General features: G+C 44.9%; 1 protein-coding gene across 4 annotated transcripts in view; it reads left to right on the forward strand.

Annotated features, from left to right (window-relative positions):
- The window catches only part of Lypd1 (LY6/PLAUR domain containing 1), a 43,329-nt gene that overhangs the window by 3,598 nt on the left and 13,594 nt on the right, over positions 1 to 26,137 (forward strand). The gene's annotated exons all lie outside the window — the stretch shown is intronic.

A 26,137-nucleotide genomic window follows, 5' to 3' on the forward strand; every position in this document is an offset into this window, starting at 1 on the left:
CCCACCCTGGAGTTAGAATTAAAAACTCACCCCCAAAATGGAACCAGAACTTTGAGAAAATAAAGGAAGCCATGGCTTTGATTCCAAGGTCAAGTAGAGACTTTGCCGCTTAAAGGCTGTTGGAAAGAAGAGAAATACCATCTTGGGATGAATGACATTGAGTGAGCCTTGTTCCTTTTCAGTCCAACAAGGTGCCCACAGAGCTCCATGGGGGGATTAGAACAATTGATTCACCTAACTCTCTGGCAAAACAATGCAGGGAGGCTAGCATTGAAGACAGCACCTTGGCAAAGCAGTTACCTCATGCGTAGGGTTTGGAAGTATCTTGTGAATGTCTTGGTTGCTTAGGGAGCTTATCTGCCAGCCCTCCATAACACTGGGCTATGATGTGAGCGCATGTGTGCTTTTTTTTTTTTTTTTTTGCATGTGCGTGTGTGGTATGCATGTATGTGTGCATACACATTCACATTTGTTGGCACATGACTATATGTAGGTGTACACACATACTTTTTTGACATGTTATGTGTATGTGGTATTCGTGCCTATGGAGATACATGTTGGCATGTATGGAGACCAGAGGTCGATATCCTTGTCTTCCTTGATTGTGTTCCATCTTATATATTGAGGCAGAGTCTTTTACTTGAACCCAGAGCTCACCAATTCTAACTAGACCACTTGCTCCAAAGATTCCAGATCTCTGGCTCCTGCAGCCGGGGTTACAAGCAGGCATCTCACTTGTCCTGCTGACATTTACATGCGTGCTTGGGATCTGAACTCTGGTCTTTACATTTGCGTGGCAAGCACTTCATCTGCTGAACAGTCTCCCTAAACCCTCTGTGGATGGCTGTATAGGCTGCTTCGTAGTACAATATTGGTTCAAGGGTGGGTACCTTGTCCCAAAATCGCTCTTGTAAGACGTCTGAGATACAACTGCACTCAAGAATGATGTACCCTACCCCTCCAAAACCAGCAAGTTTTAGCATCTGGTATTCCTGCTATTAAAAACAGTAGGACAACACAAAAATTAATGGTGATTCTACAGCTAAGACGGATGTGAGTTATTTTTGTATGAGTGGTTTTCTTTGCACTGTATTTTACCTGAGCCAAACATTTCTTGCTCTTTGAGTATCTGCAACAGTCTTCCATGAAATAGGTTTGAGGCAGACATGATGGGAGATATTTGCATGCCTTAAGAAATTCCTCAGGATCCTCAAAAACTGCTGCTTATTGGAGTTTGTGTTTCACAAGCTGGGATGTGACTGAGAAAAGCAGTTATCAATCCGATGTATTCTCAAAAGGGTACTTCGGAGAAACACCTCTTGTCTGTGTATACCTCTAAGATGATGGTCTCACACTCCCTTTTGAAGTGCTCTTTTTCATCTTACTTCTTCCCCTTCTACAAATCATACTATAGAAAAGCAGAGTGCACCTTATTACCTCTGTATTGTCCACAGAAAGCTACCAGCAAGTCCTGAAGGAAGTCCCTAGTTTAGGTTGCTTGTTTCCTAGTAACACAGTCAAGTTGCTTCCTGTCTCCAAACAAGGAGTCAATGGCTACAGGGTACAGGACATAGAACACAGGTCTAAATATGAAGAAAAACTAAGCTCAAAGCAGTGTGTGTGTGTGTTTCTGAGAGTATGTGTGGCATATGTATGTGTGCGCTCTATATGCATGTGTTTTATGTGTATATTCATGACACATGTACATGTACAAGGATGCACACACTCATGAAGGAGCAGGTGGAAGCCAGGTGGACATCCAGCTCTATCACACCCCACTTTTTCCCTTAAGATAAGGCTTCTCACTGATTGTGGAGCTAGTCTGGCAACCAGCAAGCTTCAGAGATTCTAGCGTTAGGGTTGTAAGCATGCATGGCCACACACTTAGCTTTTTTTTTTTTTTTCTTAACATGGATGCTGGGATCTGAACTCAGGTCTTCATGTGTGTGCAGCAAGCACTCTTACTCACTAACCTCCAGTATTTCTAGCCCCAATCTTGATGTCTAGAGAAACAGAAGCACTTGATGGATACAATGGAAAACGCATTATGAGGAGTATCTTAGTTTTTGCTCGTTTGTTTCCTATAACAGAATAGGCTGACAAAAATTAACTGAAGGCAGAGTTGATTTTCAGCTCACAGTTCAAGGCACAGTCCACTCAGTCATAGCCACAGCAGCAGGAGCTGGAGGGAACTGGTCATCTCACACACACTCAGAACAGAGTGATGCATGCTGGTGCTCTAGTGTTCACTGGCCTTCTCCGTGATTACAGTCCAGGGACGCAGTCAGGGACACAGTCAGGAACGCTCGTGACTAAGGTGACTCTTCCCATGTAAAGTGATACAAAGATAACCCCCACAGCCGTGTCCAGGGGCCCTGTCTGTTGGATGATTCTAGATTCTGTCAGGTTGACACTAACCATCACAGGGGTGCATACTAGGTGTAAATGAATGTAGGGCATTCCGAACAGGAATTTGTTGGTAGCTTGGCAAATGTGGTTACTGTTTCTGTTGGTGGTGCTTGTTTACTTTTTATTTATTTATCTTTTTCCCCTCAACAGAAAGCAACGTCTTGGGACTGTTATCTTGAAGGCATTCCATATTAAATTTCATGTAATCGTTATAGACCAGTCAGTTCGATTTTTTTTTTTTTCCAACAAGGACGGGGAGCTACTTTGGTTGCTAAGTGACCACTTAGTATAATAAAATCGTGGCAACATGAGCTCACTTTCATTGTAGGTACTGTGTATTTGGCTCAGCCCTTAGCACTAGCCTAGCCTATGGTGTCTCAGAAAACGGGGGCCTCTTCATGATGACTGATTTCCTATACTTCAACCAGATGGCCTGGGATTGCATTGCTTTGCCAAGTTCACCTCCCAGAAAGAAAGCAGGACCTGTTAAGTGGTCCCGATAGGAACTGAAGTCTGAATTCCTTCATAATATAGACTGTGCTGAGACTCTTCATGCATCAGAGCAGAAGAGGCTCAGAGAGTCTAACCTAAGAGCATCTAGGTGTCGTCCTGGAGTTCTGTTGAACTTCACTTGACTGGCCCCTTCCCCTTGAAGATGCTCATTCTCTGCGTCTGTGGTCTGTGTGGTCATGGGTCATTTCTAAACTTTTTCGGAGATCCTACGATGCTCCACATTGAGGTACTGATTTGGACTACCCTTTCTCTGTTACAAAGAAACGAAAGGATATCTTTACAGACTTGTGTGTCTGGCCCTAGTCCACCAGCCCATTGTGACTGTGTAGCTCTTGACATGTGCTTCCTGACCAAATACATTTGCTGCAGCGCCCCTGTCAGCCTGGGACAGAGAGGAGTATACCGCCATACACACCTGAGAAGATAACTTGGGCAAAATTCTAAGGACTGAGGTGATTTATTTATTGATTTCTGTCTGTCAAGTTCATCTGGCAGGCCAAGTGGGCAAACCACAAGGTGGATATTGAAAGAATCAGAAAGTCAACGGGGAGGAATTTCAAAGTTTTGAGTGTCCTGTGGACTGGCATTTTTCAATAGCTGTAGAAATACCAAGGCTTTAAACAGACTAAGAAATCTTAATGAACCAACCTAACCTGACATTAAGCAGTAATGAAAGACAATCTCCCTGCCTGCCCCATCCCCCAGCACCAGCAATATGATATGTCCAGGCCTCCAGCCAGTCTTTTCTGGCTTAAGTCTGCAAACCCAGCTCTTATGAATTCTGAGGAAGGTAAATTTAATTTCCATGGAGGTATACTTAAAATTAACCTTTGCCTGTCCTCTAGAGAGGTGCTTCTACTAGGATCTGAAGTTATTTCTGATGCCCTTTTCCCCTTGGTCATTTATGAAATAATAAACTGTGGGCTGTGAGGAAGAGAAGTTTCCTTGTCCTTCCTAATTGATGGTTAAACGCTTTCATGACTAATGACTCTCTACCAGCTCTGCTCTTCATGGGCTGGTGTTTCTAAGCAGCGTCCTTGAGAATCACATTTATTTTGCTTATTTATCATTGCATTCCATAAAAATATTTCAAATATTGATTTTCATTTCAGAAGAGGCGCCTCCCCCCAACCTTCCAGTATGAATTTTTAAACCAGGATATAAAGAATACGAATTTGCATTTGTTTGACAGTGCAATCTTGTAATTAGAGTTTTTCCTCTTGACTAGATACAGTGAAAGGGGCATAATTTAATTTTTATAGACTAGCCAATTTCTGCCCTTCCTAAAATATAGCTCTGTCAGTGAGCAAAGTGTTACAGGTTCTCCTAAACCTTATTTAAAAGTTAAATGCAGTATATTGAGAGAAAGTTCATGGTCTGAATCAGTAACCTGATCGATCTCCTCACCCATCCTTGCAATACGCATTAATCTATTTGTCTGTTTTGCAATACAAGAGTTACTGATTTACATGCCATCTTGCATCTCCATTATGGCTGGATAAGGAATGGCTGTTTTCCTTTTGGATTAGTTAGCTGCTCATTAAGTTAGACAAGGATGGCTCCAGGCATTGGCTAGGTTCATTCTGTGTCTCATTTTCTCCTGAGCTAAATGAGGGGATGGCAAGAGAGGGATGGGTGGACATCTGCTCCTGGTGAAGGGAAAGGTAACTGCTTGAGAAAACTGATGTCTCCTCAAGTCTGTCTGTGCTTAGTTTTACCAAGTTTTAAATGTGGGTTCTCGTTTGTCCTTGTGAGCTTGTCAGAAAGGAAGCGTACTCTGCTTGTCCATGTTATATCACAGTACGACTGTCCATGGATTCTCTTTTTCAAGCTATACACTGGAGGGAACTGGGGAGATGGCTCAGTGGGTAAGAACACTTGCTACTTAACACTCATGAGAACCTGAGTTCAGATCCCAACAGCCAAGGAAAAGGCAGGACATTGTGGTGCATGTCTTAAATTCCAGCACTTGGGAGGCAGAGGCAGGTGGAGCTCTAAGTTGTGTGCCAGTTTGGTCTGTATAGAGAGTTCCAGGACAGCCAGGGCTACATGGTAAGTCCCTGCCTCAAAACAGAGAAACCAACAAAAGCCTGATGTGGTCATACTGCCTGTAACTCTAGCACTGAAGAGTAGAGATGGACAGACCTAGGAGCTCATTCACAAATCAGCTTACCTGAAAATACAACATCCAGATTCAGTAAGAGACACTGTTGCTAGGAAAGGAGGCAGGATTAAATAGAGGGCACCCAAGGGCCTCTTCTGACTTCCATGCATATGCACACAGACACATGTACTCACATACATTCACACATGCATGCATATATACATGAATGCACCACAGACACACACATAAATACAAAATGATATATATGCACCCAAACATACACAGAATGGCATGTGTATATATGTTTACATTTTTTTACATCATTCACTGTGTTTCTTAGGGTAATACATAGCTATAATTCTTCTTTGTGTGCATGTTCCTGTTCTCACATGTTCCTTTAGGTACATGTATGCACAGTTCTTGTGTGAAGGCTAGAAGACAATGTTGGGTGTCATTCCTCAGGCATCTTCTATTTTTTTTTGAAGTGGGGTCTCTCATTGGCCTATTGGCCTGGTACTTTAATAAATTGGCTGTCCAAGCTGGTGTTCAAGCTTCCAGGGATCTGCCCGATTCTACCTCCTATCTTGCCATCACTGGTGTGTGTATGTGTGTGTGTGTGTGTGTGTGTGTGTGTGTGTGTGTGTGTGTATGTGTATGCACGTGCACACGTGCATGCGAATGTGCGAATGTGGCACATGGTTCCTGTGGAGACCAGAGGTAACTCACCGAAATCAGTTCTCTCCTTCCACCCTGTGGATTCTGGAGTAATCCAGTTCAGGTAGGAAGGCTTGGCTCCTCCTCCTGCTGAGCCATCCCTCACCCACCCCAAGTCTCCTTTCCTCTTCCTCTGGGATTCCTACCGTCTCTTTTTAGACAATCACCGGCAGTTCTATTTTCCTACACTAACTTGGGCTTGAATCAGTCAGACGGATCACAGAGAATATAAAGTAACTGGAGGACAAAAGGTTTAAATTTACCCTCGGGCCAGGGAGATGACGCAGTGGGTAAAAGCACTTGCTCCCAAGTCTGACTGTCTGAATTTGATCCCTGGAGCCCATGTGGTGGAAGAAATGAACTGCAAGTCCCTCCACACACAAACGTACAAGATAAGGACACAGTAAAATACGTTTTAATCGCCATAGTTTAATGTTGACCAGGGAAACTTATTTAATTGAAAGAAAAAAAATTGTTAGAATAAAAATGACTCCAAAGCTATGATGATCGCTCAGTTGGTAAGGTTTCTGCCACATAAACATGAGCATGAGGACCTGAGCTTGATTCTGAGATCCCATGATTAAAACACACACACACACACACACACACACACACACACACACACACACAAAAAAAAAAAAAAAAAAAAACCAGAAACAAAAATGGAAACATTCCTGGTAGCATTGTGTCAAGCTCTCCTAATTCTGACGTGTGTCTGGGACGTGGGGGTGGAAACCCTGGGGCTGGCTGGCCAAACCTAGCCTGTTTTGTAAGTCCCAGGCCAGTGAGAGACCCTCTCTCAAGAAACAAAGTAGACAATGCCTGAAGAATGACAGTACACACACACACACACACACACACACACACACACACACACACACACACACACTATTACACACACAGAGGCTGGGGCAGGGCAGAATTCCAACATCAAAACAGATATTCACACATAGATATTCACATATACTAATACCAGGCTCACTAAGAAGGCTTCCATGTCAACCTGAGTAAAATTATGAACTGTGAAAGAAGGGAGTCTGTGCTATGAACATTGATATCCTGCCCCTTTTCCTTCTGGGATGCTAAATAAAACACCTTTCTCTTTGGGGCAAGACATTTTGCCATTCAACTTGCTCTCTACGCTCTCCAGATCCATCCATCTTGGTAATGCAGTAGGCAGAGCTGGCTGCTGGGGAGGATTTTCGGGAGACTATCACAGGCCTTTGGTCCCTTGGACTCTCCAGTAAGCGGAGCATTTGTTTATGTTAAGTTTCCAACTGAACAGGCAGCCGGGGCTGACCTCCCATCTTAGTAGATGAAAGGCTTGAGGATTGATCCTGCTCTCCCCATCACGCTAATTCCTCCCACTACAGTTTCATGAAAGCTTCCTTCATTGATGGTTTTCCTAATGAGTTTAAACAGAGAGGCTTCAAAGCTGGAAGTGGAAAGGAGATGAAGAATGAAAACAAAACACACCGCTTCCTTTGAAGTGCGAAAGGGATAGCGGCTTCCCTTATGGATTCCCCCAAAAAGCCCAAATCTGCATCCTCTTGGATTGTGTATCCCTCCTTCCTTTCCTCACTTCATTCTTTTCTTAATTTTTTTAAAAAGGCTGACTTTCTAATTCTCAAGCTGGCAAAGGTTTCTTAGTCCAGTATGTGAGAGGGAATATCTGCCATGCTTATCTTACTTTTGATTTTGTGACTGTGATAAAAAGACCCTGACCAAATGCAACTTAGGAGAGGAAGGGTCTGCCCAGCTTATAGTTCCAGGTCCTGGTCCATCACTGAGGAGACATCAAGGCAGAGACTTGGCACAGTTACACCCACAGCCGCGAACAGAGGGCAATGCTCATTGCTCCTGCTCAGCCCAGAATACGGTGTTACCCACAATCTAGGGTGGTTTCTCCTACTTCAATCCAGACAGTCACCCACAGACAAACTGATTTACATCATTTCTCAGTTGTGACTCTCTTCCCAGGTGACTCTAGATTGTGGCAGACTGACATTTGAAACTGACCAGCACAGTGCTCACCTGATGAAAAGGGCCTTGATTCCATTCATTGAGAGAGTGTCACATCCCAGACTTTTCATGCTTGAGAAGTTGTGTGCAAGGGTAAAAACAGACCGCCGACATTCTTAAGCAGGACAGTAGGAGAATGAAGCCTGTGCTCACAGAACAGTCAGAACCGAATAAATAGGTCTCCAAAGATGGGCTGGGGGTGGGTGGAGTTAAGTTGGCATAGTCCTTTGTAGTACACAGAGGTTTCCATCTGCAGTACCACATAACACCAGTATGATGGTGCCTGTCTGTAGTTCCAGCTCTTAGGAGGTGAAGGTAGGGAGAGCAGAAGGCCAAGATCATCCTCAGCTACATAGAGAGTTGCAGGCCAGCCTGGGCTACATGAAATTCTGTCTCAAAAATAGATGCATTAAATAACATCTAAAAAGAGGCCATATCTGGCCTTGTTTTAGGCACTAAAACATTGAAAGAATGGCCCAGGGGTCTTAGTTCAACTTACTTTCCTGCTGAGAGTACTTGAATAAAGTGTTTAACTCCTGACAGTGGTGTCCCAGTAATTAGTCTGCCAAGCTCACCATGACATGATAATACCACATGGTATTGGGGGATCATACACCCAAAGGAGCTAGGTAGGTAAGTTGCTCGAGACTATACTGGGGTGAGGAAAGAATCCTCTTCCTCCCCCAAGGCCTTCCCAATCACCATGGTAACATTCTCTGGTCTGCTTTTTTCTTTCTTTACTCTCCATTGCTTTTATTTATTTATTTATTTATTTATTTGGTTAGTTATTCATTTATTTACTTATGTTCATGTGTGTATGTGTGTGTGCACACGCGCGTGTGTGTGTGAATGGGTGTCTTTCTCTCTTGCTCTCTATTCAAGACAGGATTTCTCACTGAATATGGAGCTCACAGGTTCATCTAAGATGGCTGGCCAGTAATCCCTAGGGATCCTCCTGTGTCACCTCCTCGGTGCTAGAATTGTAGGTACCCAATGCTCTACCTGTCTTTGTATGTGGGTGCTGGGGATCAGAAGGCTTTATACCCATTACCAGCCATCCTATTTCCCCTCTCCTCCAACCCCTGGAAACCATTCATTCATTTCCTGTTGTATGTATTTGTCTATTCTGGACATTATATGTAAGTGGAATTATACAATCATGGCCTTTTGTGACCAGTTGATTGTGTGTGTGTGTGTGTGTGTGTGTGTGTGTGTGTGTGTGTGTGTGATGGTAAATGTGTACTGTTTCTGTGGCTGACTCCTGAGGGCACATTTTTCCATCTTGCAAGTGTATGTATGTGGAGAGGCATCTAGATGAGGGATCTAGAAACATCCAGATAACAGAGTGTGGCAGAACATGGAGGGACTCATGAGCATTAGAACCCTACTGGCCAATAAAGCAATTTGCTAAACTATGGTATCACCTGCACCACACCTGTTCAGTAAGCTGTGGGGAGAGGAATTCATGTGCCTGAAACATATTCTCTGTGCCAAGCACCAGGGTATCCAGCCATTAGATAATCATCTGCTTTCTCTTGAGAAGATATTGAATTCCTTTAGGCTAAAACAAGAATCCTCGTGGACAATAAGTGGGCAGTTATTGATTTCTGAAGCCCTTGTTCAGGATAAGGTCTTGTGACATTACCTTCAAGCCAGCATCCTCAGGAGTCCAGACTTTCCTTGACCAGGAGGACATTAGCCTATCTGGTCTATCACTTTCATTGGACAGATAAGTTAGCTATGACCTTGAGACACTGCTCTTTGGACTGGCTGGAGCATCTTGACACATCGATTTCCTCCCTTGAGAAGGCTGGAGGGTAGAGCACATGAAGTGGGAATCCTGGGGAAAGATTTCAGCCAAGGAAACCAGACAAATGTGTCATTTCCAATGAATACCTGCTGAAGTGTAGCTGAATCTGATTACAGCTTCCCAGGCCAGCCTGCTTACCCCTTGAGTGGGGAAAATGCCTTTGCTTCTCTGGAAGATGAAACCTTGTTCCTCCCTGCCTTGTAGTTCGCAATGTGGTTGTAACTTTGTTTCGGAGGAAAGGGAAGAATTGCTGGTAGAAAGTAAAACAATCACTTCCTTTGCTAACCCCCAGGAGGCGAATCTGGGATGAGTGCTGGAAATGTAGCTTAGTTGGTAAATGCTTAAAACTCTGGGTTCAATCTCCTGAACACATAAAGCTACAAGGCATGTAAGTCTGTAATCCCAGTTTCCAGGTAGTGGAGGCTAGAGGTTTGGAAGTTCAAGGACATCCTTGATGACATAGCAAGTTTAAGGTCTGCCTGGGCTATAGAAGACCTTTCCTAAAAGAAACAAGCAACAACAGAAATCTGGGGTGAGTTAGCCTGGGGACAAGCTGAAGAAATCTGGTATGTGTCCTTAATTCTTTCTAGATGAGGTAAACTTTGGGCTGTGGCGACACTGTAATTCATAAGCTATTTTCTTCCGCCACAGCTTCAGGCCATGCATGTTCTCTTATTAATAAATCGCTTCCAACCCTCTGGTTGCCGCCAACACTATAACGCCAAGCAGGACATGGACCAAATTTAGTGCAGAAGATAAGGTGAAGCCATCGAAAGTTTGTAATAAATTGCCTTCTTTTAAAAAAGAGGATGTGTTCGAGTCAAGCGGTGATGGCTCAAGCCATTGATTTCAGAAGGTTTATGACTTCGCCAGCCCTCAGCCTGATCCCCGTGTGGAAGTGATAAAGAGGTGTATTATTTTAAGGAAGTTGTGATGCTTGGTCCAGTGCGTTTCATTTCTCACTGGACATGGACAATAGCTTTTTATGTTTTTTCTATTTCTTGGACTTGTTCTCAAATGGAGACAGTGCCAGGGGCGGGTGGCGCCAGGCGAAGCTCTCAGCCGGCCATGGTGGGAGCATGCTGCATGCGGGATGAATGTGAATGCATGTAGCAGTCCAGGCTGCCCTCCACGGTGGCTCTTTCGAAGGGCATTAGCAGAAGCAGGTGTACGAGGCTAGGCAGTGGCGTCTATGCACTTTTATTGCTTATGTAAGGCAGAGAGAAACACGTGGGTCTTAAGTAACAAGGAAAACTGTTCAAAAGTAGCAAGGAGACTAATTTGGCAACTGGTAAAGATGCACAAACTGTGTGATGGTATCTCCGCCATGGAGCAGGCAGGGGATTCTCCAAGGCTTTGTGTCTTCAGAGGGGAAGGCAGTCAGCGGGCAGAGCTGCAGCCTAGACCACTAGATGGATTTCCTAAGTTTCTCTGAAAGGCATTCAGCTTGTCACTTGCAATTGGAAAAGAATGAAAGATTAAAGAAGTCCAAAGCAACCCTTTAGTGTGAGAGTGGGATAAAGTGGAGATGTTGAAGGAATCCCACAAACTGGAGTGTGTGCATTGAAGCCTGCCAGGGGTCTTGTTTCACCCACCCCCTTTCCAAAGCGTTTCTAGTGATTGATGTTGGTGATGGTGATATCAAGTGCAGGACAGAAGGACTTCCTAATACGTTCATCTTTGCTCATTATTCGCCAGCCCAGTACCAAATCCTTTCAGTATTTTAAAGAATGTTTTCCTAATGAAATGGAAAGACAGCGCATTGGTGATTCTCTCTACACAGGTGCCGAAAAGAGTCTATTATGTTCCCCTCTCTTTCTCTCCTCCTCTCCCTTTTCTCTGTCCCTTCTCTTCTTCTCTCCTCGTGTCTCCTCTTTCTCCTGCACACACTCTCTCCTTTCTATCGACTCTCTCTCTCCTGCCTCCCTCCCTTCCCCCTCCAACTTTCCCCCCTCCACACACACACACACACACAGAGAGAGAGAGAGAGAGAGAGATTTGACACCAAATACAGAATTGAATTTATTGAATTATTGAGGCAAACCAGTTGCATGCTATAATGATAGATATTATAGCAATGATGAAAGATTTTTAGCGTAAGAATACAGTCTGAAGACATATTGAATATAGCCTTTTGCGTTTCAGTAAATCTGAAGCGGCTGACTCATGCCTGGTTTTGAGGGTTGTTTTTTTAAGGCAGCCCTCTGAATTGTTGCCCAGCCCCCAGGTTGTCTAATTTGGCATCCTGCTTTCAAGGCTGGCTTGGCTTGGCTTAATAGGAATGCTCTCAAGAAACACACATACGACATACGGGTGACTTGGTAGTCAAGGTAGCTGGAGGCCCAGACCACCACTAGCTAATCACGTTCCTGGGAACTCTGTAACACTGAGGACATCAGCTGTGCTCATGGACTCCCTAGAGAAGAGAGAAAATCTCACATATGGTTATAGCCCCCTCCAAATCTTCACCTTTACCCCCTCCCAGTCCTCCCCCATACAGGAGATGCAAGTTCGAAAGGCCATAGATACATCTTTAATAAAACACAAGCCGTTCAGACTTGCTATTGATGGATAGATTTATAAACCACTTAATTTCGATAAATTTCCCTACAGAGGAAAAAAAGAGAACATGGTCATTGCACTACTGTTTTTTACCCTATGCTAGTGTGTGTGTGTGTGTGTGTGTGTATGTGTGTGTGTGTGTGTCCACAAACATGAACGTGCATGCCAGAGGTTAAAGGTGGGTATCTTCCTCAATCATTCTCCATCTCATTTTTAGACATGTCCTCTCACTGAACCTGGAACTTGCTCACTGAGATAGACTAACCAGCAAGCCCTAAAGACCTTCCTGTCTTTGCCTCCCCAGTGCTGTGAGTTAGTGGTGCCTAGCACTCTGCCTCCTTATCTCTTAACATGGCTTTGGAGGGATTTGACTTGGGTTCTCATCCCAGGCAGACATACCCTTATACTATTTCATCAGCCTCTAATAGTCTGCCCATTTGCTTAAATTCTTGCACTTCCTATCACTAATATAATCGGGCTGGCAACTGGCAAATCTAAGCCCAGTCTTACCCAAGCCCCAGGCATGCAGCATGGGCTACATTAGCACCTCAGCATCAAAGGCATTTAAGGCATCTAGTTTGTTCCTGTGAACACTCAAACAGCTATTGCTGCCACCGAAGGGCTTCTGAACTTCCACCCCAAACATTGCTTGTTCTGTCTCTTAAGGATGCTTTAGGCAATAAGAGCAACCTCAGTGGGAAAAACGCTTAGCATTCACCTAAGGAGACACGGTTTATTAGTGGGTGGTCTTGGGACAGGCTTTCTGCACTTTCCTGATCCCTTCCCAGGCACACTGATGTTTAGCTTGAGGCTGTTGCAGCTTTGGCATAACTTAACTACGAAATTCTAGTTAAAAGGATGCGATCACATCAAGAAAGCTTTTTTTTTTTTATCGGCTTTGCTAGCATTTTTTAAAACTATTTTTATTTATGTGTGTATGTATGTGTGTGTGTGTATGTGTGAATGAATGCCATGTGTATGTAGGTGCCCACGGAGGCCAGAAGAAGGCTTTGGATCCCCGGGAGCTGGAGTTGCAGGTAGTTGTGACCCACCCAGTATGGCTAATAGGAAGCAAATTTGGGTCCTCTTCGAGAGGAGGAAATGTTCTTAACTATTCAGCCATGTCTCCAGTCCCACCCCTCTTTGCTGTTTGAGGCAGTATCTCAGGCTGTCCTTAGACTTGCTGGGTAACCAAAGATAACCTTGAACTTCTGGTCTTCTTCCTTCTACTACCAAGAACTGGGACTCCAGGCATGTATAACCATGCAGCTCATGTGGTGTTGGGCAACACACCCAGGGGTTTGTACACGCTAGGTAAGCACTCTACCAGCTGAGTCCCATCCCCAGACTTCCTATGCCTTTAAACAAGAACACAGCCCTAACCTCTCCCCTCGAGTGATAGCTAGAACCTATAAGGGTCAATTGTCTGTCTGCTGCCTTCATCTTTAAAAAAAAAAAATTCATACGCAAGATCAGAAAAATTGGAGCATGATGCTTCCAGGGATCCCTAGAAAGAGAATCCAGATGGTTTTCACTTGAAGAGAAACAACTGTTTCTTAAGTGGAACATTAAAATGCAGTCAGAGAACCTTCATCTTGGCTATTTTCATATTTGGAAAACAAAGCAAGTTATCCTCAAAAGTGATATTTTCTTCAAGATTGACAGGACATTCCAGAAGTTGGATTCACAGAACTCTGAGGATGGAAGTCTAACTAAGGGGCTGGGTGATGATGGTTCCGCTGTTAAGGCACCTGCCTCACACACATGAGGGTCAGAGTTTGGATTCCTGAAAGCCACATAAATGTGAGTATGTGGTGATAGAATTCCAATCGCAGAGGGCAGAGACAGGAGATCCCCACAGCAAGTTGGCTGGCAAGACTTGCCATACTGAAGAGCTGTGGGTTTGACTAAGACACCTGTCTCCGTGAGTGAGGAGGAAGAGTGACAGAAGATGATTCTTGACATCAAACGTGGTCCTCTGCATGTGCACACACACACACACACACACACACACACACACACACACACACACACACCACACATTAATACTACACAGGGAAAAATGCATATGCACATGGATATCATGAGTGCACACAGAAAGCAGAAAAAGAGCAAGCCAAGCTTAAACTATGAAAATATTTTCTGCAGAGGAGAGTATCCCATTTGCAGTGTCAAATAGAAGGCTGCTTGCTGGAGGTACTTAGATGTTCTTGTTAGTTCCACGGGGAACCATTATCCACCTAGGACTTTCTTCTTCCTACATGTTGGTGAACTCAGATGCAAGAAACTGCTGAGGAACTTTGGGCCTCCTGCCATCTTTGTGCTGTCTGAGACTAGCAATCAAGGCCATTAAGGTTCAGAATGCAAGAGCCCAAGTCCCAGTCCCAGTCCCCACTGATGGAGCCTGTTACAGTACATCCCATGGGGCTGAGGAGACGGCAGCTCGGTGGATAAAGCACTTAACCTTGCAAGTGTGAGCAGCTGAGTTCAGATCCTCAGAGCCCATGTAAAGCTGGACTTCCACAGTAGTAACTAGATCACAAGTAGTAACTCCAGTGATCTGGTAGGATGGGAGGTGGAAACGGGGCTACCCAGAAGCTCAGGGCCAGCTGGCCTGGCATCCACGGCAGTGAACAACAAGAGAGCCTGTCTTCAACAAGGTAGAAGATAAAGACTGACACCGGAGTTTGTTCTCTGAGCTCCACTGTGCTTGATTTCCACACATTATGTGCACATCCACGTGCATGTACGTGCACGCATGCGCACACACACACACACACACACAACACACACACACACACACACAAGTTTTTAAAGTTACAAAGAAAAATCTATTCCCTCAATCCTATCCCTCCCACACACAAGATGGAGAATAAAGATACTGGGGGGGGGGGCAAACCCACAAATTCCTGCACAGGAACCTCCCCTGCTCAGAAAGTTCTTACAGCATGGAGAAATCCAAACCCAAGGGAAAACTGAAGGAGACGGATAAACGGCCTCACGCATCATGGGCTGGCTGCTTGTTGTCCTCAGGACCTCCGTGGAAACAGCACAGGTAACAGAGAACAGGAGAGACGGCTCAGTTCATAAAGCTCATCTTGAAAGTGTAAGGACTTGAGTTCAAATCTCCGGAACCTATGAAACAAAGCCAGACATGGTGACAGGTAATCCTAGCACTGGGGAGACAAAAAAAGAAGACCCCTGGAGCCCACTGACTAGCCAGCCAGTCTAGCTTAATCGGCAACCCCCAAGGCAATGAGCAACCCTGCCTGAAAGGAGATAAATGGCATTCTTGAGGATATAGTCAAGGACGTCCCTCAGCTTCTACAAACATGCACACCTATGTACATGAGTGCTTACACACACACACACACACACACACACACACACACACACACACACAAACACAAGAACATGCACACAACACACAGACACACACATATTAAATTATGAAAAGGTAGTCTGACCCTTTTGTATCCAGCTAACGCCTCCCAGTTACATTGGCTCGGTCTGTTTTGTTGCTGTGGCTGTTTTAATGCTCTGGATTTTTTTTTTTTTTTAGTGGTCTTTACAACCCCTTCCCATTACCCTGGTTCCACCTGGCTAGGCAGAGACGGGCCAATCCAATCACTGTGAAGGTGCAGGCTTGAGTTCGCTGTTCTCAGATAGCCTGTTAGCATTCTCATTGGGTTCCCAAGACATCTGCAGCTCAGATGGAGGGGATTTCTTTGGCCTCTCAGTTATTCACAAGCAGGGTAAAATAGGAGTACTTAAGAGCTGGTGTACAGAATTGTCCGGGAGCAAACACATCTCCAGGCCGTTTCTCTTTATCCAGGATAACCAGAGCCCGTCACGGCGGTAACGAGGCTCGAGTGCAGACAGGCTTTTTCTTCCAGAGTTGTTCCTATTATGATGCAGAGGATGTCAAAAATCCTTACATGGTGTTCTTTAAAGAGGAAAAAAAATAATAATACGTGCTTGGGAATGGATGGAAGATCTTTGTTCTGGCTATTGCGTCCAAGGCTCAGCGAAAACACACATAGTTCATTCCAATTACCCGTCTCCACACATTTTTCTTGAAGGAGCTGTTCCTGGTCCTGCATAGAATATTTATTGTGATATGATCATAACTATGGTGCTGTAAGTGTTGGTTATTTTTCAAGTGGAGAAAGATTAGTCTCACCCTCAGACAGGCGTTCACAGACAGGCGGTTTACCACAGAAGTTGGACTTCAAATTGAATTGCAAAGGAAGTGGGGAGGCGCCATGGACTGTCGGAGGACTCTGCTTAGGCGTTTCCCATTGCAGCAGCAGGGGGAGCAGAGACAGGGTCGGTGCTGGGAAAAGAGACATGTGTGGTGGCCCGTACGTGGAGAGCATGCAAGGTTTTTGTGCCTCTCTTTTAATTCTCTCTCTCTCTCTCTCTCTCTCTCTCTCTCTCTCTCTCTCTCTCTCTCTCTCCCTCTCCCTCACTCCATCCCTTCCTCCCCTTTCCTCTTGGTGTGTGTGTGTGTGTGTGTGTGTGTGTGTGTGTGTGTGTTTGCACATCAGAGGACTTGAGCGTATAGAAGCCACTGCCTTGGGTATCATTCCTCAGGTTCCAGCCCCCTTGGTTTCTGACACAGAGGTTTCTTTCATTGACCTACACCAATTTGTCCGGGTTGGCTGTTCGGCTTGTCTCCATCCTCCCAGCACAGGGACTTTCAATGTGCGCCACCAAAACCTGCTTTTATACATGGGTGCCGGGGGATTGAACTCAAGTCCTCATGCACTGCCTGTGGAGCCATCTCCTCAGCCCAGAGAAATAACTTTTAAAAGCGTGCTTGTAGCGTGCAGCTTGTGATGGAACTGTGCCCAAGTCTTTCTGGATGACCCAAAGTCGTATCTTTCGAGGTAGGGGGCTAAAGAATTTTCAGTCCCAGCGGAGATGGAAGATGTTTGACGTACCTAGCAAAAGCAGTACTAAATGTCTGTGTTTGTGAGGCTCTAAGTCCAGAGGCTATTTGGAATGGAAGATGAGTTTTGATAATGTTTGCCAACCACCTAGAGAACCGTGGCTCCAGAAGTCATTCCTGGGTCGCTGTACATTCTGGGATGTAGTGGAATCTAGTGGACTCTAAAGAGAGTTCAGTTGTCAGCTCCTCCTCACCTGAGTTCAGAAGTAACTGAGAATTAAAAGGAGGGACAAGATGGTTGAAACTGAACACATCTCTTGTTTTAGAAGAACTGGGATGGAAGGAATAGCTTTGGGGTGAGAATTAGATGTGCTTTCAAATTAGCATCTTCCAATTAGCTGGTTTCCCAGTCACAGACTAGTGAGTTTCTTGACAGAGGTACAGTGTAGACTACCTGTTTTCTGTAAGCGACTGACTCCCAAGAAGGGAGGCATATGGGAAGACAGCACGTGTACAGTACGTCCTTCCCAGATATGTCAATGTTACATGTCGCTCTGTCTCTGCGGAAGAATAAAATGTGGGATGCGAAGAATTACAGGCATAGAGTTCCCTTCATCTGCAAGGAAACACGGAGTGTGGGAGAAACGATCCCCCAGGTAGGACTGTAATATTCCCAGCACCACACAGTCTAGGAGCCCCCAAACCTTCAGGTCATAGCTTCGGAGTGTGACTGTCAGCTATGTTCTCTCTGTGTCTCCCTCTGTCTCTGTCTGTCTGTCTGTCTGTCTGTCTCTCTCTGTCTTTCTGTTTCTGTCTCTCTCTGTCTTTCTGTTTCTGTCTCTCTGTCTTTCTGTTTCTGTCTCTGTGTCTGTCTCTGTCTCTCTGTGTATCTGTCTCTCTGTCTTTCTCTTTCTGTCTCCATCTCTGTCTGTCTGTCTGTCTGTCTCTGTCTCTGTCTCTCTCTCTCCATTATGGACAATGAAGAGTGTGTTTGACAGTCTCTCCCACCCATGTCAATGACCTTGAAAACAACAGACTTCGTCTGCAAACCTGCAGACTTGCAAAGCTGCATGACAGGACCATTTCTGCGCACCTTTTCCCAGGCCTCTGCTCGTGTCAGTCACTTACATAATAGTTCAACGACTGCCATGGTTGATATGGACTGTCAATTTGACAGGATCCAGACTCAGCTAGGAGACAAGCCTCTAGGCATGCCTCTGGGGGAGTTTCTATGCTGAGTTCATTGAAGGGAGAAGACGTACCCTAAATGTGGGTGACATTAGCCCATGGTTTGTGGTCCTGGTGCAAATAACAAGGAGAAACCAGCATTCTCTTTGCTACTTGTCTATGGATGTAGTATGAGCATTGCCCCCCCCACCTGCTTCCTTGATTTCCCCACAGATGGACTGTGCCCTCAAACTGTGAGCTCAAATAAATCCTCCCTGGAGTTGCCTTTGTTGGATGTTTTGACACAGCTGTGAGAAAAGTAAATAATACAATGATCAAAACCAAGAACTCCACACTGGGTCATAGATAACAAGAGGACTAAACTTCTCGTGCAGGGTCCCCATTCACTTCTTTTTTCCATTCTACGGTCCCATGTTGCCTTTCTTTGCCATGTCTCCTTCCTCTTGTCTGGCCTCTCACAGCTCTTCATCCTTCTTGTCTTTACTAATCTCGATGCTCTGAAGAAGTGATCAGGTGACTCTTCATGCCCAACAGGTTGGCTTTGTCTATTGCCCAACCATGACTGGGATGATGTTTTTTTCACTTTTGACAGGAATACTCAGAAGGAAGGTTCCCTTCTGTGCCCCCCACCAAAGGGAGCATGCTGTCAGTATGTCTTATTATTTATTGGTGACATTAACTTTGCTTAATTCAAGTGCAGCCTGCTGGGGTTTCTGCATCATGAGGTTTGTGTTTTCTACCTGCAATTAATAAATAGTTCGAAGAGAATCTTTTTCTTTAGATTTTACTTATATTTTTATTTATGTGTTTGTGTGTATCTGTATGTGTGTGTGTTTATGCACGCCTGCATTCAGGTGCCCTTGGAGGCTAGAAGGCATCCGATCCCCTAGAGGAAGAGTTATAGGTGGTTTGTAAGCTACCTAAACTCTTATTTGCTGCAAGAACAGCAAGTGCTCTTGTTCACCCGGCCATCTCTCCAGCCCCTGTTGAGGGAGATCATTTAAAACTATGCAAATATCCCATTTCTCCTCAGACTTGACTAAACAATCTTGATGTCAATTTCTACTATGGTTCTCCAATCTTCGTTTCTCTTTCTCTCAATCCTTTTGCATGTCTCTGTGTATGTTTTGCATATGGGTTTATGTGTGTTTGTGATATGTCTGTACATATTCCTGTGAGTGTGTGTGCACACGTGCATGCATATGGGGAGGTCAGAGGTCAATGTTGGCAGTCTTTCTTGATATTCCCTGCCCTGTTCTTTGAAACAGAGTCTGTCACTGAAACTGGAGCTTATTCGCTAGCCTAGGCTAATTGGCCAGCAAGCTCCAGGATCCTCTTGTCTTGGCTCCTCAGTTCTAGAATTACAGACACTATTTGTTTTTCACCTGGAGATCAACCTGCCCTCCTGGTTATGTGGCAGGCACTTTACTGACTAAGCCCTCCCCCCAGGCCCTTCCTTTTACACGTATTGATTGGAATCCTTCCTTGAGGAAGAGCTGAGTCCTGTCCTCCAAATGTTTGCATTTTCAATTATTTATTTATATGGGACGGACTTGTGGGGATTTACTGTGTGCTGAAGGCTGTAATCCAAAACAACTGTTGTTTGTTTTCTTGTTCATACTGCCTCTGGCTTTGGGCACTCACTGGAAGGTTGGTTCCCATGACCTTTCAACAGATTCCCATCATGGCTTACTACCCTGTATTTTGAACATATCCTTGTTATGAAGGACAAGATATTCCAGGTTCATGTTAAATTTTCTCTCCCCAGGCCCCTCATACTTCTCCTTGTTAACTGTTTCTATGTAAATAAAAATGAGCAAATAGCCCTCGAGACAAGGAAGCAGCTGCTTCTTCGTCAGCAGGTGAAAGTTCTCACCACCAAGCATGAGGACCCGAGTTTGAGACACAGGATCCTCATGGTGGAAGGGTAGAAGAACTTCCACAAGCTGTCCTCTGACCTCCACTTGAGGACTGTGGCATGTTGCACACACACACACACACACACACACACACACACACACACACACAAATAAATGTAAAAAATTTAAACACTACCTTCTCACTTTTTACTTCATTTTATTAAGTGTGAACATCTTTGTCCCATACTCTGATGTCCTCTTTCTCCTCCTTCCTCTCCTCCACCCACTAGTCTCCTTCATTCTCCTAACCAGTTTCTTCTCTACTTCCTTGCCATCTGTGTGTGTGTATATACATATAGATCTGTAATGAGTAGAGTGCACGCATAAATGAGACAACACATAAGACAACTCAATTAGTATGAGTATCTCCACTTGTATCACTTTTCTGCAAATGACATGACAACTTTATTCTTTCTTACATCTGAGCAAAATCTCATTATGTATTATAAACCACATTTCTTTACTATTCCTCTCTTGTTGGACACCTAAGTTGGTTCAATAGCTTAGCTCTTGTGAACAGTAATGATGAATTAAAAAAACAAACAAACAAACTAGAGAGCAGATACCTGGACTTGAAGCCCTTCAGGTAGACCATCAGTAGTGGTTTAGCTGGGTTGTACAAGAGATCTATTTTTTCACTTTTTGAAGACTCTCCATGTTGACATCCACAGTGGCTAGACTACTTTAAATTCCCTCCAGCAGTGAATAGGGGTTCCCTTTGGTCCATATCCTCACCAGCATTTCTTAGTTTTCTTAAGGACTGTAATTCCTACTGGGATGAGATAGAATCTTGATGTCATTTTTATTTTCATTTCTCTGATGGCTAGAGATGTTGAATATTTTTCATATTTATTGGTCATTTGTGCTTCATCTTTTGAGGATTTTTTTTTGTCTATTCCATTAGGCTACTTACTAGCTTGTTCGATTCTTTATACAGTTAAGATATTAATCCTCTTCTCCAACGTGTAGCTGGCAATGATTTCTCTAACTCTGCTGCTGTGTCTTCACTCAATTAACTGTAGGTCATGGCCACCACCTGGTTGACCAACACTGCAATATGCCACTGGATAAAAGATGCATCTTGACTTCATATGTGTTTCAAATTGTGAAGAGGTACACTGAGGTTTTTAAGAAATAAAGCATATTATTCATGGAAGTAGCTGAAGGAGAATTCTAGTCCAACTTTGCTGGTCTCTTAAAATCTACATTCTTTGTGTTGAGTAAGCAGTTTTCTCAGAATTAACATGAAACATGTCTTTCCCATTTCTCAACTCCCTTCCGGAGATGGAGAAGTAGAGGCTAAAAGAGATGCATCAAACCTTCTAGAAGCCCCAACACTTGATGAGAGAATCTCATGAAAGACCCTGTTCCTTTGTGCCTCCAAGCCCTGTTAGGAATTTGATCTAGCTTATTTTCACTGATAAAAACTGTTAGCAGACTGACTCACTGCATAAGAGTACTTACTGTGCGTCCATGGGGACCCAGGTTCTGTCAAAAACCAGAAACCATTCCAGCACCCACATAAAAAAGCTGAGTAGCCATAAGCACACCTCTGGTCCAGCACAAGTCAGGGACAGGAGGATTGCTGGGGCTTGCTCGTCCCCAGCTTAGCTGAAAGGCACTGAGGACCAGGTTCTGTGAGAAACCCTATCTCAAAGAAATAGGGCATAAAGTGATAGAGCAGGACACTCTATGTCCTCCTTTGGCCCCTCTACATGTGTATGAATAGGCACACACATCTTACACACACACACACACACACACACACACACACACACACACACCACACCAATTTTAGTTCATTATCAAAACTATCACTGCTTGCTTTATAACCAATGACTCATTGACCTTGCCAGAAACTACTGATGGATGGTTGTTCCTTTTGATGTGTCAGGACATAATGTATCAGAGAAAGTACTAATACAACCAAAACTGCTTTCTTAGTAAGCTACTCTATTGGTCACCTTCCTCACTGCTGTGACAAACTTCCTACCAAGGGCAACCTATAGAGGAAAGGGCTTATTTAGCTCATATTTCAAGGGTAGAGTCAGTCCATCACAGCAGGAGTGGGAAGCAGCTGGTCACATGGCAGGCACAGCCAGGAAGCAGGAAAAGGTGAATGCTGGTGCTCAGCTTGCTTCCTCCTTCTTATTCAGCCCTGGAACTCCAGCATGTGAGATGGTGCTGCCCACCTAAATTAACCTAATCTAGATCATCTCTTGTAGACATGCCCAGAGGCTTGGCTCTTCAACTTGATCCCAGAACTTGTCAAGTTGGCAATATTAACTATTATAGTGACATAATAATTCAACTACCAAATTATCGCTTGAATAGTATAGATTCATTTGAAAATAATGTTCACTGGAAGAAAAGAAACCATTAATTCTCTTCTTCCCGTTGTCAAAAAATGGTATTTTAAGATGACTCAAAAAACCATAAATTCTTTAAAAAAAAATTCATATCTGAAAAATTCCACTTATGCCCAGAGGAGGAGATAGCCACCACATCAGCTTTTATGATGTACTTTTAAAGACTCCTTTGCTTCCTGGGAGACAACACTGGAGCCTGGCACTCTGGAGCCAGCACGGTTAAATGGGGATGGTCGGTCTAGGCATTGGCTCCTTGGTAGAGTGCTCACCTGGCATGCAGGAAGCCTTGGATTTCATCCCTAGCTCCACATAGACATAGCATGGTGGCAAAAGCCTGTAATCCCAGATCTCAGGAGGTGGAGGCAGGAAAGTTGGGAGTTCAAGGTTATCCTTAGCTACATAGTGAGTTTGAGGCTGGCACAGTATACACGAGACGCTGCCTCAAGATGCGAGGTTGTTACAGGAAACAAGAGCACGCTGTCGCTGTTTTACAGCCTTCGTGCTGAAATGATGTGCTTTCTGGTTCATGATGGGGATGCCAAAAGAAGGACCATGACAGGAGGGTGGACAAGGACAAGGACAAGACCAGTGCATTGATGGAAAACGTCCAGTTGAGGATCCACTAAGGTTTTCGTGCAGACTTTTGACTTTAAGTAGAACACTGGTAACACGTGAGGTTGCATTCATCCGGCACACACTGGGAACAGCCTGCAGGGGTCTGCTGTAACTCTGTCTGCCCTTTTCCTTCTCTGCCTTCGGTAGCCCCCGTTACTTCTCCTGAGGATTCTGAGCCAACAGCAGGGATTGAATTTGTCCTGAAAAGCAGGCTCTCTGTTGAAGTGGTTTAGAGGGAAAACATTTAAAAAGACGTCCAGAAGATTCTACAGCCCTGTAAAACTAGCCAAGCCCTTTGACAGAATAGCCCATGAGGACCCCAGTGAGACCCTTTTTGGTATTCATTCTAAAGCAAATGCCTCAGCCTGTTGATGGCATTGCTCAGATAGCTTGGTAGAAGCAATAGGGTTTGAAAGGTGATAGGAATTTGACAGAACAGAAGAGACATGTGTAGACCACAGTTACCAGGATAAATTCCATTCTATCTGATGTGGATTATCTGTGTCCTTCCATCGACTGACGTCACATCCACTCTCTGTGTTATGGACAGAGTCTGTGTCTTCCTTTAAATTCACACGTCACAATCTTGGTCTTCAGCGTGATGATATTCAGAAAGGAGTCCTTCGCAAAGCAAATAGAACACAGAAATCATGAGAATGGCCCACTGGCTCAATGGGATTCGTGCCCTATGAAAGACCGCATGAGAACACCAAGTCGGTGTGGCTCTCTTAAACGCAGCAGAGAAAGCCTTCCAGAGAAAATAGTCCCCCCGTGTCTTGATCTTGAACTGCTAGCCTCCACAACTAGGGCATACATTTCTGCTGTGTAAGCCACAGACTGATGTTTTGTTATGAGAGTCCAAGCGGATGAATGCAGCCCGTTTGTGCTAATAAATTTTTGTCACAAGACACCAAGCCCCGCCATCCACAAATTGTGTCTGACTGGCTGCTTCTGTGGTGCAATATCAGAACTGGGTAGCTGAGATAGATTTTTTTTTTAATCACCTATGCCTTCCTAGAAAAGTGTGCCAGCTCCTGCAATAGGCAGGGTAGATGTGAATAAGCCATTAAAGGGGCATTAAAGGGGCAAAGAGAAGAAAACACCACCTATTTCTGGTTTACTTCTAGTTCCGGGATTTAAAAAAAAGCCCCGACAAAAAGCAGCTTAGGGAGAAAGGGTTTATTTGAGCTCACAATTCCACGGTATGTCCCATTCTGTGGGGGCATCACAGTGATGGGAGCCTGAGACAGCTGGTCACATCACATCCATAGGCAAGCGCAGAGAGGGATGAATGCACACAGGCTTGCTCGCTTGTGTTCAGCTCTGTTTTTCTCCATATTCACACAGTTCAGGAACCCACCCACCTAAGGAATGATGTCCCCCATAGACATGCCACGAGGCAGCCCAATCTAGACAATCCTTCATTAAGGCTCTCTTTCCAGGTGACGCTGGGGTGTGTCCCAGTCATTATTAAGGCTAACTATCACATTTTCTTAGTGGTCAGTGGTCCAAATAATCATTGACACAGTCGCCTGTGTGGATGGCCTGTTTTCCTGGCTACCTCCCCTTTGAGATAGATGATGTGTCTGCTCAACAGGTGAGGTCTCTGAAGGGCTTGGGAGAGCCTGTCCTCCAATAGACCTATGGGGCAGGGCAGTCGTGCCAATGGGGCAGCAAGAAAAAGATGGTGATAGAGAAGACAGCCTGGGAAAAGCGAGGAACAGGGGACCGCGTGGACCTCATTCCATGGCTGAGGCTCTGCTGCATGTCCATTCGGGAGCTTCTCCCATCCAACCTCAGAGCCCAGCCAGCCAGGTTGTGTGCATAATGAATTATCCAAAAGGCTTCTCTTTGGAAGAATTAAAAATTACATTTAAAGTCTGTGCATGCTCTCTTCCTCCTCAGAGCAGTGATTTGACCACCTGTATGGGATCAGCCTGGGTGGTTCTGGGAATGTGTGTATTTGAAGAAGAACAGCCGAGTCCACACTCCTGTCTGAAAACTGCCACCCTCAGAGCTTACTTCTCCCCGGGTGGAGTCTTGGCATGGTTCATACCTGGGGAGTGGGCGTGCCTTCAGGCCAGCCTCTTAATAAAGCTCTTACGGGGCTGTCCACCCCACAGCCCAGAGAATAGATGAGTACACAAACATTTATTTTACATGGCATTGCGATGAGACTGTTGTCATCTTCAAAGTTCATACTGGAGAACTGTGCGATCAAGTTATCAGTTGGTGGGGGAGGAATAAAATATCTTAAGGTTTTAAGTAAGTTTACAATGTTGTGTTGGGCTACATGCCTTGCTTTCTCGGGCTACCTGTCTCCCACAGGCTGTGCTAAACCCACTAACAAGTCTAGTGAAGCATCTTCAGAGAAGGCAGGCCTAGGGCAGAGTGATAGCACCCACCTGTGATCAGTTCTATAAAACGGTTTCTTATCTACCTGCTTCTAGCCCGGTCAACTTGCGGCAGGCTTCTAGACCAAAATGCCGGCCTGCGATCCGCAGTCCAACTCAGGGTAATGTGAACTCCCAGAGTGGAGACCACTTTCGGGTTGGCCTGCTTCCAGCTCGGCTGTTGCAGATGTTTCTTATTCTGTCGGCTAAAGCTACAGTGACCCAGCTGTGCTAGGAGCTGGCAGAAAGAGCTGAACTCCAACAAAGAGAAAACACCATCTTTCTTCTGCCCCACGTGTAATCAATAATTCAGCCTTGTAAAGCAAGCGTGATGCCTGGGAGAGGGCTTGCTGCAGAGGAGACAAAGGCCATCCGGCATCCACCTCCGCTTCTGAAACTTCTTCCTCTCTCCTTCCTTCTGGACCCTCTCTGGTTTGCCTCTGGTCTTCCCTCACCCCATCCGAATGTATAGCTTATGCGCAGGCCGAGATGTGGCCCGGTACAGTCCAGGAGGGGTGGGGAGAGAGTGTTGGGAGTGAGGGGGAAGAGGAGATCATTTTAGATGTCGGGTGAGTCGGTCAAAGATTGTGGAAGTCCATGTCCGCTCTGTGATGCGTGCTGTGGG

Source organism: Peromyscus leucopus, chromosome 15 (assembly GCF_004664715.2).
Source record: "Peromyscus leucopus breed LL Stock chromosome 15, UCI_PerLeu_2.1, whole genome shotgun sequence".
NCBI lineage: Eukaryota > Metazoa > Chordata > Mammalia > Rodentia > Cricetidae > Peromyscus > Peromyscus leucopus.